This window comes from Sorex fumeus, unplaced genomic scaffold, assembly GCF_029834395.1.
Source record: "Sorex fumeus unplaced genomic scaffold, SorFum_2.1 ptg000122l, whole genome shotgun sequence".
Classification (NCBI taxonomy): domain Eukaryota; kingdom Metazoa; phylum Chordata; class Mammalia; order Eulipotyphla; family Soricidae; genus Sorex; species Sorex fumeus.
Genome location: NW_026606179.1, coordinates 21,930,468 through 21,941,403, shown reverse-complemented (window position 1 = coordinate 21,941,403; position 10,936 = coordinate 21,930,468).

Sequence of the window (10,936 nt, the reverse complement as noted above, 5' to 3'; positions counted from 1 at the left end):
CATATGAATTCTGTCTCATCTGAGAGTGAGGTCCGAGATTTCGCTGCAGAAGTCTTGGCCATCACTGACAGTCCAAAGGCCTGAGCTGGAGGCATTGGCCCAATGTCCCCAGGCTCAGACTTGCGGAACTTGCTGAGGTAGAGTGGCTCAGTCTTCTCCTGCCCCCACGATCCCACAGCGCCTGATACAGAAGCCACGAGATGAGATCTGCCATCCAGCCTCAGCCTCTAGGCTCCAGTGGAGCAAAAGTCTTCCTTAAGGGCAGCAGAAGGGTCCTGGAAAAGCCCGAGGGAGTCAGCCCAGCAGCCACCACTAGGACTGGAGGCCCGGAACAGAAGCACCCAATCTGTTGCTCTATATCTCGTGATAATTGCTGTCTGTCCTTCCATTCCGCTTCTGGCTGCCATCCCCGGACAACAGGTTCTCTGCACTCTGCCTTATTTTCTCCAACTTGCTTCAGGGAAAACTTCAAGCACAGTTGAGGCCGCTTAGATTCTGCCGTTCACCTTTCTCTGCATTTGTTCCATGAGACAGGAAGGTCTGTGCCCCTACACACACCCGCTGTGCACCCCCCCTTTTAGTCACCGCAAGTCACGAGGGAGCGACACTTCTGTAGAGCCCCACTGTAGAGACACGGGAGGAGGTCTAGTTCCAGCAGAGGCTGTGTGCACTTGTGTGGGTCTAACATGAAGGCCTGAGAGAAGCAGTTTCCTGACCCTGACCTCAATGTCGGGCAGTTCCAAGAAAACTTTGGCTGCTTTTGTAGTCCAAGGGAGAGAGGGGCAGCAGTCTCTCTCTCTCTCTCTCTCTCTCTCTCTCTCTCTCTCTCTCTCTCTCTCTCCCTTATGTGTATATGTGCGTGTGTGTGTTTTTCAGGCTCAGTGTGTCTGTGTTTGTGTGTGTGTTTTGCAGGCTCAGTGCGTGTGTGTATGCGTGTATGTGTGTGTGGCAGGCTCAGTGTGTGTGTGCGTGTGTGTATGTGTGTGTGGCAGGCTCAGTGTGTGTGTGTGTGTGTGTGTTCTGAAGGTTCAGTGTGTATGTGCATGTGTGTGTGTGTGTTCTGCAGGCTCAGTGTGTGTGTGGGGGGGGTGTTCTGCAGGCTCAGTGTGTGTGCATGTGTGTGTCTGTGTGTATGTGTGCGTGTGTGTGTGTGTTCTGCAACCTTAGTCTGAGAACATAATCCCAGAGAGCCTGCTTGGCTTCATCCCAGCCCACCACTTGATTCCTGTATGGGCTTCCCTTCCTCCACGGCAGTGACTTGACCTTTCCAACACTTACTAGTTATGCAAGAAGCAAAGAGCGCACGTCAAAGTCTCCTTGCTGGTTTGGCCCAATTTTTGAGAGAAGGCATTTGGCAATAACCTCACTTGTGGAGACATTTAACATAGAAGAGTTAATTTGGCAGGGAGAGCAGACTGTGGACAGGGACAGGAGGAAACTTTGGGGAATTCAGTGACATGTTGGTTAACTTGATGTGATGTTTTAGGGAGAGTACACACGTGTCAATACTCAATGCATACTTTAAATGTGTCCATTTCACTTCAATAAACCTGTTTTAATATATAATATAAATTTAATATATTTAATGTATATAATAGGTCAATGACCTATTAAAATTTGTTACATTTTAAAATTTATTTTAGCTATTTATTGAAATAAGTACATAGAAAAGTGTATAGGGGTTGGAGCAATAGTACAGTGGGTAAGGCATTTGCCTTGCACACGACCAACCTGGTTTGATTCTCCAGCAACCCATACGGTTCCCAGAGTCCACCAGGAATGATCCCTGAGTGCAGAGCCAGGAGTAATCCCTGTACTACTGGGTGTGACCCAACACCCCCCCCCCTTTAAATACATGGGCACATTAAAAAATGTTGGTTGTGAGAGGGACACTGGGAAATTGGTGGTGGAGGGATAGGTACTCAAACATTGTTTGATTGAAATGTAATCAAGAAAATTTGTAAGTCTGCAACTGTATTTCACAGTGATTCATTAAAACTAAAAATAAATAAATTAAATTTGAAACTCCTAGAATGACCACCAACGGGGAGCTCTTTGGCACTATTGAAGCAATACGGGAAGATGCCATCATTGACAACACTGACGAAGAATATGATCGACTGGCTCAGCACCTCCATGATTGTGCAAGGAATGCCAAGAGAGCGATAGCCACAAAAAGACGCCTGTCTTAGAAAAATTTTGAGCTCATTCACCAGCGTGGCTTGGCGCAAGCTTCAGGCAACTGCAAGCGAATGTCTGAGCTCGCAGAGCAGTGCAGAGAAGCATGAAAGGAAGACCTCAAAGAGAGAAGAGAAGCAGTGCTGGCAGATGTGGCAGAAGCTGGGAAAAGCATTCACAACGCCCGCCTGTCCTTTGCCAACTACAAGACCAAGATGACTGCCCTCTGACATCCTGATGGATCTATCACATCTTCCAGAAGGGCAATGGAGAAGTTTATTCATGACTTCTACTCAGATCTCTTCGATAGCCATGTCCACCTGCCCACATACCAAATTCTGCAGGATGAATATGTCATTCCCAACGTTCTTCCTTCTGAAATCTGACATGCCATTTCGTCGGTAAAGAAGTGAACAGCACCAGGCCCAGACAAGGTCAAACCTGAACACCTGAAGAATCTGCTGTCGGTACTGGTTCGGCTCTTCACACGCTACCTGTCTGAATGCAAAGTTATGTCCCAATGGAAAACCAGAAGGACTGTATACTGTACAAGAAGGGAGACATCCATGACATTGGCAACTATCACCCGATCTACCTATTGTCTGTCATCTACAAGCTGTTCACTAGAGTCATCCTGAATAGGATTGGCAGAACACTAGATGAAGGACAACCATACGAGCAAGATGGGTTTCGAAAAGGATTCAGCACTATCGACCATATCCACATGATAACCAAGCTCATTGAGGTTTCTCGGGAGTTCAAGATGCCACTCTGTCTAATGTTCATTGATTTAAAGAAGGCCTTTGATTCTTTTGAGACTGAAACAGTCATCGAAGCCTGGCCAAACAGGGCATTCAAACGCAATACATCAGGATCCTCCGTGAACTGTATTATGGATTCACTACCAGGATCTCACCATTCTACAAGGAACTGATCATCCATATCTAGAGAGGGGGTGGGCAGGGTGATACCATTTCACCAAAACTCTAAGAGCCACCCTCGAGAACATCATGTGACGACTGGAATGGGAAGGAATGGGAGTGAAGATAGACGGTCAGCAACTACACCACCTCCGCTTCGCTGATGACATCGTTCTAATAACATCAAACATTAGCCTAGCAGCACAAATGCTGGTCGACTTAGACCGTGAATGTGGAAAGGTCAGAATCAATGAACATTGTCTTCTCACAAAGACAATGTTTATGAGAAACAGTCTCATTCCATTCACTCTCAATGGAACGAACATCTCCGAATGAAAACAGCTATATGTACCTAGTTTGAGAAGTCAACATGATGAATGACCTGGCACCTGAGTTGCTCAGGAGGAAAAGAGTGGCTTGAAACGCCTTCAAGAATGTCAAAGATATAGCTAAGAGTCTGAAGAACCTCTGACTCCAGGCATATCTTTTCTATTCCACTGTTCTTCCTGCATTAACATACGCCTCAGAGACCTGGGCCCTATGAAAATAGGATGAGAACATTGTTCGGGTCTCCCAAAGAAGAATCGAAAGAGCTATGCTTGAAGTATCACGCTTCACTCAAGTGAGAGAAAGAATCCGGAGTTCCGACTTCCATTGACAATCAAGAATCAGGGACGCTGTCTCATTTGCCAAGGAGTCAAAAATCAGATGGGCTGGACACATAATGTGATTTGGAGATGACTGTTGGACAAGAGCCATTACTGACTGGATTCCAAGGGATGTCAAAAGATCTTGTTGTCATCCACCTACGAGATGGTCAGACTTCTTCGTCAAGACCCTGAAGGATCAGTTTGAGGCTCTTTGTGTTCCTAGAACGAGCAGATGCCAGTGGGCTACACTAGCATGCGACAGGGACGAATGGAGATGTTACTGGCGCCTACTGGGGCAAATCGATGAGTAATGGGATGTCAAGTGATCAAGTGAAATTTAAAAATGTTGCTTATCAATTAGCAAATCAAAATCACGGTCAGTTCTCATCTCACATTAGAGAGAATGTGAGAATGGCCTGTAACAAAGAGGCCAAAGACAAGCATTGGTGACAGGGTGAAGAAAAATGATCCGTGGAAACATAAATGATAACTGGAATTTAAAGTGGGGAGTGGGAATGTAGCACAGAAGCACCTCTATGGAAAACAGAATGGAGGTTCATTAAAATGTTAACAACAGACCTATCATATGATCCAGCATTCCCAACCTAGCTGGCTACAAAAAGAACACATCAGTTCCAAAAGTACATGTGCACACCTGTGTGTACTGAGTTCTGTCCAACAGCCAAGATCTGGGAACAACCCAACGGTCCACTTAATAGTTGAGCAGATAAAGAAATTGTGGTATCTTCCCACAATGGAACATTACTCAGCCATAAGAAAAGATGAAATTTTGACACTGTAACAACATAGATGGAACTGAAGGTGGGAATCATGACAGTCGTGATAGAAAGAGACAGGTAAGTATTAGGTGACCTCACTCCCTTCTGGGATAGCAATAAAGAAAAGAAAAAGATAAAGCCCAATGAAAACAAACCTTTGGAATCTTAACAACAGAGCTGAGTTTTTCAGAAGGAAAGCAGGAGGGATGGAAAGGCTGGAGGGAGCATTCAGTGGACTGGGGTCGAAGGTCCCAGCTAGTTTGGTGCGGTAACACACATTTGAAGAAGTCTGAAACTACTCCTGAAAGATGATGCCTTATAAACCAATAAAAGAAAATAAAATTTGCTATAACTAAAAAAAAATACTCTAAATAGAAGCAAAAACATGCCTAATCTCAGTACCAAAACCAGGGGGGGAAAGCCTAGCTACGCTAACCCAGCCCTGTTTGAAAAGTTTGCATCCTTGCAGGCCTGACTGGGGAGCAAACGAAAACCAATTTCTGTCTTCTTTGAACACTCTCTTTTCAAGCAATCACTCACAACATTTTCATTTTAAGTATTTGCCTAATAAGTGGTGTGGAAAAACACCCCGAGCTAAATAAAACCAACAGGGAGACATGACAAGCTCTGTCAAATGTTTCCTCCTACTCCTGCTTTCTCAGAGAAGGTGGATGCTGAAAATCCTGACCCACAGATGCTCATTCCAACCCTGCTCTCCAGGTTCATGTAACAATAGCTACAACCATGATTGGGTCTAACTGTTTTAAATATTTTATTTTTCTCATTTAATGATCTCTACCCCCAAGAGGTGGGTAATTTTTCTCTACATTTCACATGCAGATGAGGACTGTAAGCTCATTGATTGCAGGGGAGAGGGCTATTTATTCATGCCCAGTTTTCTAGAAGAGCAGCCAAGTAGGGGTGTGACAGGGGAGAAAGCCTAGAAAACCATTGGTGCTGATCAATCCCCACTGCTAGGACTCTTCCAAGATTAATATTACCTTGAAGATTCTCCATTCTGGCTAAGATAGAAGATGAAAGTTGCACCTGGATCTCGAGATCCTCCCCAACAGTTAATTTCTTTGAAAAAATTTTATATTAGGTTCTGGGCGCGCGCGCGCACACACACACACACACACACACACACAGAAATGAATCCAAGTGATCAGAAAAATGCAATTCTTTAGGTTTTAAGAAGTAAAATAGGTCACCTTTTCTTAGTCTGTGGCTTTAGTCACTCTGTGGGATTTTTAGGATGGGAAGAAAATATTTAAAAGGACAAAGGTAGAAAATCGTGTGTTGGGAAGGAAATTGGGGAGAAGGAAGGAAGAAACCCTTGGGTAGACTCATTTTTATTGCTCCGACTGACAAAATACAAACAACCCATCTTCATCCTCACCTCCCTATCCTATCCAGTCACAGTTCAGATTTCTCCACCGCTTTCTCTTCTGAGATCCCAAAGTTTAAGGACAGGAAATGATCTTGGTCTTGGGTGTCTTTGTTCCCAGTATAGCATCACCAGCACTTCAATCCAAGATACTGAAAAGACAAAGCCAACTTTTCCTAAGAATCAGAGGGCCTACCCCTACCAGGAAGTGAAAGGCCAGGAGTGGCTAGAGGGAACAGCCCAGCTTGTCCCACCTCAGCTGTTGGCACCTTTGGGGTGTTTTACAGAAATGGAGCTTTCTTCTTAACAGCTGCCTGCCCAATGGAACAACTTTCAGGATGCAAACACAGAATGGGACAGGACGATCTCAGAGAACTGGGGATTTGCCAGGGTAGAGAGTGTGGGAGGAGATTTATTAAAATCAGACACCCTTTGGGGAAGACTTTGATACAGAGAATGTGGGTGGGATTGGTAAGAAGTCAAAACTCAACAGATCCACATGGACACCTCAAAGGAAAAACCACAGAAGTCACAGTTCATTGGAAACAGATGCAGTCAAGAAATCCTGAAGTTCTTGCAGTGTGCAAATGCCATGGTATTGCTTATTATTTGTCAGAAGTACTCCAGTCCGCACTCTCTGAGCACCCACGTAGGCGTGGGAAATGGAACCCTCAACACAGACACCATCTGGGCATCTCCACTGCATGTGGAAACTCCACCAGAAGTGGAGACTCTGTGGGGGGTCTCATGACCTGCCCCCTCCCCTTAATGTGGGGAAGACCGAAATAAAGGGATAAGAAGCAGATTGTTTTTAACCAAAAGAGCTTAGGGAATGGGGAAGTCTGAGCCCTGTGTGTAGGAAGACCTGCTCTGTTTGAAATTTCATTTCCACGCACTAGACCTTCCTGTATTTCCACAGACATTAAACACTAATGCATTTCTTCCCCCCACCCCCAACCTCCCAATGCCCCAGCCCTCAGCCCCAAATTTACTCTAAAGTCTACTAAGGCAGACATCAGGAAACTAAATAGGAAGTTGATTCACAAGCAGTCCCTCATGTAACCCAACCATAAAGAAGGATTTTGAGGGGCCGGAGCGATGGCACAACGAGTAGGGTGTTTGCCTTGCAGGTGGCCGACCCAGGTTCGATTCCCAGCATCCCATATAGTCCCTTGAGCACCGCCAGGGGTAATTTCTGAGTGCAGAGCCAGGAATGACCCCTGTGTATCTCCGGGTGTGACCCAAAAAGAAAAAAAAAAAAGAATGATTTTGAGTCCAGCTCAATGTTCCTTTGTGTTTTTGTTTGTTTGTTTGTTTGTTTGTTTTGTGATCACACCCAGCTGTGCTCAGGGCTTACCCTGGTTCTGTGGTTAGGGATCATTCCTGGCAGTGCTGGGGCACCCTATGGGGTGCCGGGAATCAAACCTGTGTCAGCCATGTGCAGGGCTTCTGTTCTATCTCTCTGGCCCAAGTCCAAAGTTTCCTTTAAAGATAATTCTGTCTAGGGAGAGAAGAGAGAGTGCTGGGAAAATATGTTCCAGGTGAGGTGAGTGAAGAGAGCTAGATGCTTTGTGGTGCATACAAACTTGGAGAACTCACAGGGCACCCTTATCTCTGGTCAGTCACCTGCTGGATGTCAAGTTATGGAGGTCCCATAGGCATCTCTTGCAAGTTTTTCTTAGTAGTTTTCCTTGATGCTTTCCTGTAAAACAAGTTTTCATTTCAGTCTTCCTCTGTCCTCACAGTTGTTAAGCTCCAGGCTAGGCTCTACTCCTAAAAATAAGCAGACAGACAAGAATCTGCACATGTTAATAAAAGGTTTCCAACATGAAAAACTAAGTGCTGCATACCCGGTGGTGCTCAGGACTCTGTAGTGAGGAATGGGAGGGCTTGGGGATTATTTAGGGTGCCAGGGATCGAATCCAGGTTGGCTCTATGCAAGGCAAATGCCTGACCCATTGCACTATCATTCTGGCCCCAACATAAAAAGTGAAGGCATTCTTTTTTTTTTTTTTTATGTAGGAGTACTGCTATTTATTCAGCCACTGATTAGCTGATTGAATTGTGCATGAACTCCACCTTACTTTTTTTTCATTTTTTATAATTTTATTTATTGAATCACCATGAGAGCAGTTACAAAGCTTTCGGGTCTAAGTTTCGGTCATACAATGAAACACCCGTACCTTCACCAGTGAAGGCATTCTTAATAAGAAGGTGGGAGGACTTTCCACCTATGTATTGGCTAATTGTAAACTATGTACATGTAATTAAGGTAGTGTGGTATTTGTACAGGGATAAACAAATAGAACAATAAAACCCTTAAACATCCATGAGTTGAATGAATGGTGAAACGGATGGATGCATGCATGCGTACATGGCGGGGAAGAAGGATGGATGGATGCATGGATAAGTGAATGGCTACTTGGTTGTGATAGAGGAACCAAGGAGCATAGCTCTGAAATATTCATCAACATAATCACCAGATAAATATTGATATTTACCCACAATTTATTTCACCAGTGAAATATTTCATGCTGTACACAAATGCTATGCAAACAACGTTTCAAGTGCCGGAGCGATAGTACAGTGGGGAGGGTGTTTGCCTTGCATGCGGCCAACTCGAGCTGAATTCCCGGCATCCCATATGGTCCCCCAAGCACAGCCAGGAGTAATTCCAGAGTGCAGAGTCAGGAGTAACACTTGAGCATTGCCAGATGTGACCCAAAGAGCCACACACACAAAAAAAAATAGTCTCAGTGATACGCAGATAAGATGATTATCTTACAAATCCAATGATATATTAAAAAGCCAGATACAAACTAACATAATATGTTATCTTTTATAGAAGTTCAGAAAAAAAGTTAAACAAGGATGTTTATAGTTATCTACTCAAATAGTAAAATTAAAAATCAGAAGAAGGGTTACCAGAGATCAGGATGGTACTTATCTTTGAAAAGGAAGAGTGGAAAAATTCATCTGACTTCTGCAGGGGAAGATTCCCCATTTCCTTTATAATTACGCAACAAGCTCTACATTTATACTTTATGCACTTTTCCATGTGTATTACCCTTCACAAAAAGGTTTTCTCCTATTTTATTTTTCATTTTTATCCTTTGGCTTGTGGGTCACACTCCGCGGTGCTCAAGGTTGACTCCTCTCTCTGTGCTCAGGAGTCACTCCTGGTGGTGCTGGGGGAACTGTACATGGTGTCAGGAATGGAACCAGGGTCAGCCGCATGCAAGGCAAGCATCTTACTTCCTACACTATCTCTGTGGCTCCCCAAAAGATTTTAAAAACATAAAGTGCCAAAGGGTTCTTAAAAAAAACTAACAAAAGATATGAAATGAAAGAAGTTTACATGAAAAATGATTTTCAAAAGCACTTGGACACACGATGGAGATGGTTGCACAGCAATAGCCACAGGCTTGATGTGTTGGAACTTGCACTGAAAAGTGATCAACAACAGCAGCTTCTCTGTTATGTGAATTTTCCCAGCACCTAAGTACACAGAGTATGTTTAAATGAAAACATATCTAAAGCCATGAAGACTGAGTGAGTCCACGTCGACACTTGGGAAAACTCAGTCATAAAGTTATCTGTTGTTAGAGCGGAGCAATCAAACTCTCAATATTGATATACGATCAAGCTGAATTCCATGGAAGGGGAACAAGAGAGAAAGCCGCGCCTCACAGATATCAAAACTTACTTTAAAGCATAGGTACTTGGAGGAGCCGGAGTGATAGTACAGTGGGTAGGCTGTTAGCCTTGCACGTGGCCAACGTGGGTTCAATCCCCGGCATCCCATATGGGACCTGAGCATTGTCAGAACTAATTCCTGAGTGTAGGACCAAAAGTAGCCCCTGAGCATTACCAGGTGAGACACTAAAAGGCCAATAAATAAATAAATAAATAAATAAAAGGAAGGAAGCTTAGGTAATTGGGGACAGAGTAATAGTACAGAGGGTAGTGACTTGCCTTGCATGCGGCCAACAGGAGGCTCCATCCCCAGCATCCCTTATGGTCTCCCTTCCCCCACTGCCCCCCGCCAGCCTGCCAGGAGTAATTCCTGAGTGCAGAGCCAGGAATAAGCCCTGGGGACCAGGGCACTGTGTGACCCAAACACAAAATAAGTGCATGCATAAATTTAAAATGCGTAGGTAACTGAGACAACACCTTATGGATGCGGTAGGTCTACACAACCAACAGAACACTCAGAGAGAGATTTGCCTGTGACCATGGTTCCCGGGTAGCAGGGAATCAGTGGGAAGCCGACAAGAAACATGCCCAGGAAGTGTGGGGCAGCTGCATTTATTGAAATAGAAAACATAAACCAAGCAGAAAAATGCCTGAGAATCCTGGATGTGGTATATAGCCTCAGCAGATGACCAGTATGGAAGAATGGATGGGTGGATGGATGGATGTTTGGATGAATGGATGGGTGGATGGATGGATGGATGGATAGACAGATGGATGGAAGGATAGACAGGCAGATGGATGACTGGCTACTTGCTTGTGACTGGCCATCCTATGCAGGTGACTTAGGCATCATGTGGAATGAGAAAGGCAGGTTACAGGTCACAGCACATGCTATGACTCCATTTCATGGAGCTCATAAGCAAGTATAACAAGCATGTTGTTGTTCTTTTGGCTTTTGGGTCACATCTAGCCAGGACTGACTTCTGGCTCAGTGCTCAGGGATCACTCTTGGCAGTGTTCAAACTAATCAGCTACATGCAAGGCAAGCTCCTTGACTCCTGGGCTGGTCCCAAAATATATTGTTTAGGGATGTGTATCAGAGTGACTTTGCTTTTTCTCTTGAAATATGGAAAATTTTTTTGAAATGTAAGAGAGAAACTCCCCAGCCAAGAAAGAACTTAAAACGAGACTAAGTCCAACTTTTTGTTTGTTTGTTTGTTTTTTAAGTGAGGGAATGGTAACTGTTCACTGAGGGGTGAGGGAGACTTCTGGAAGGGAGATGGTGGTGAGGTTGAGATGAGGAGTCCCAGGCAGTCACAGGGGAAC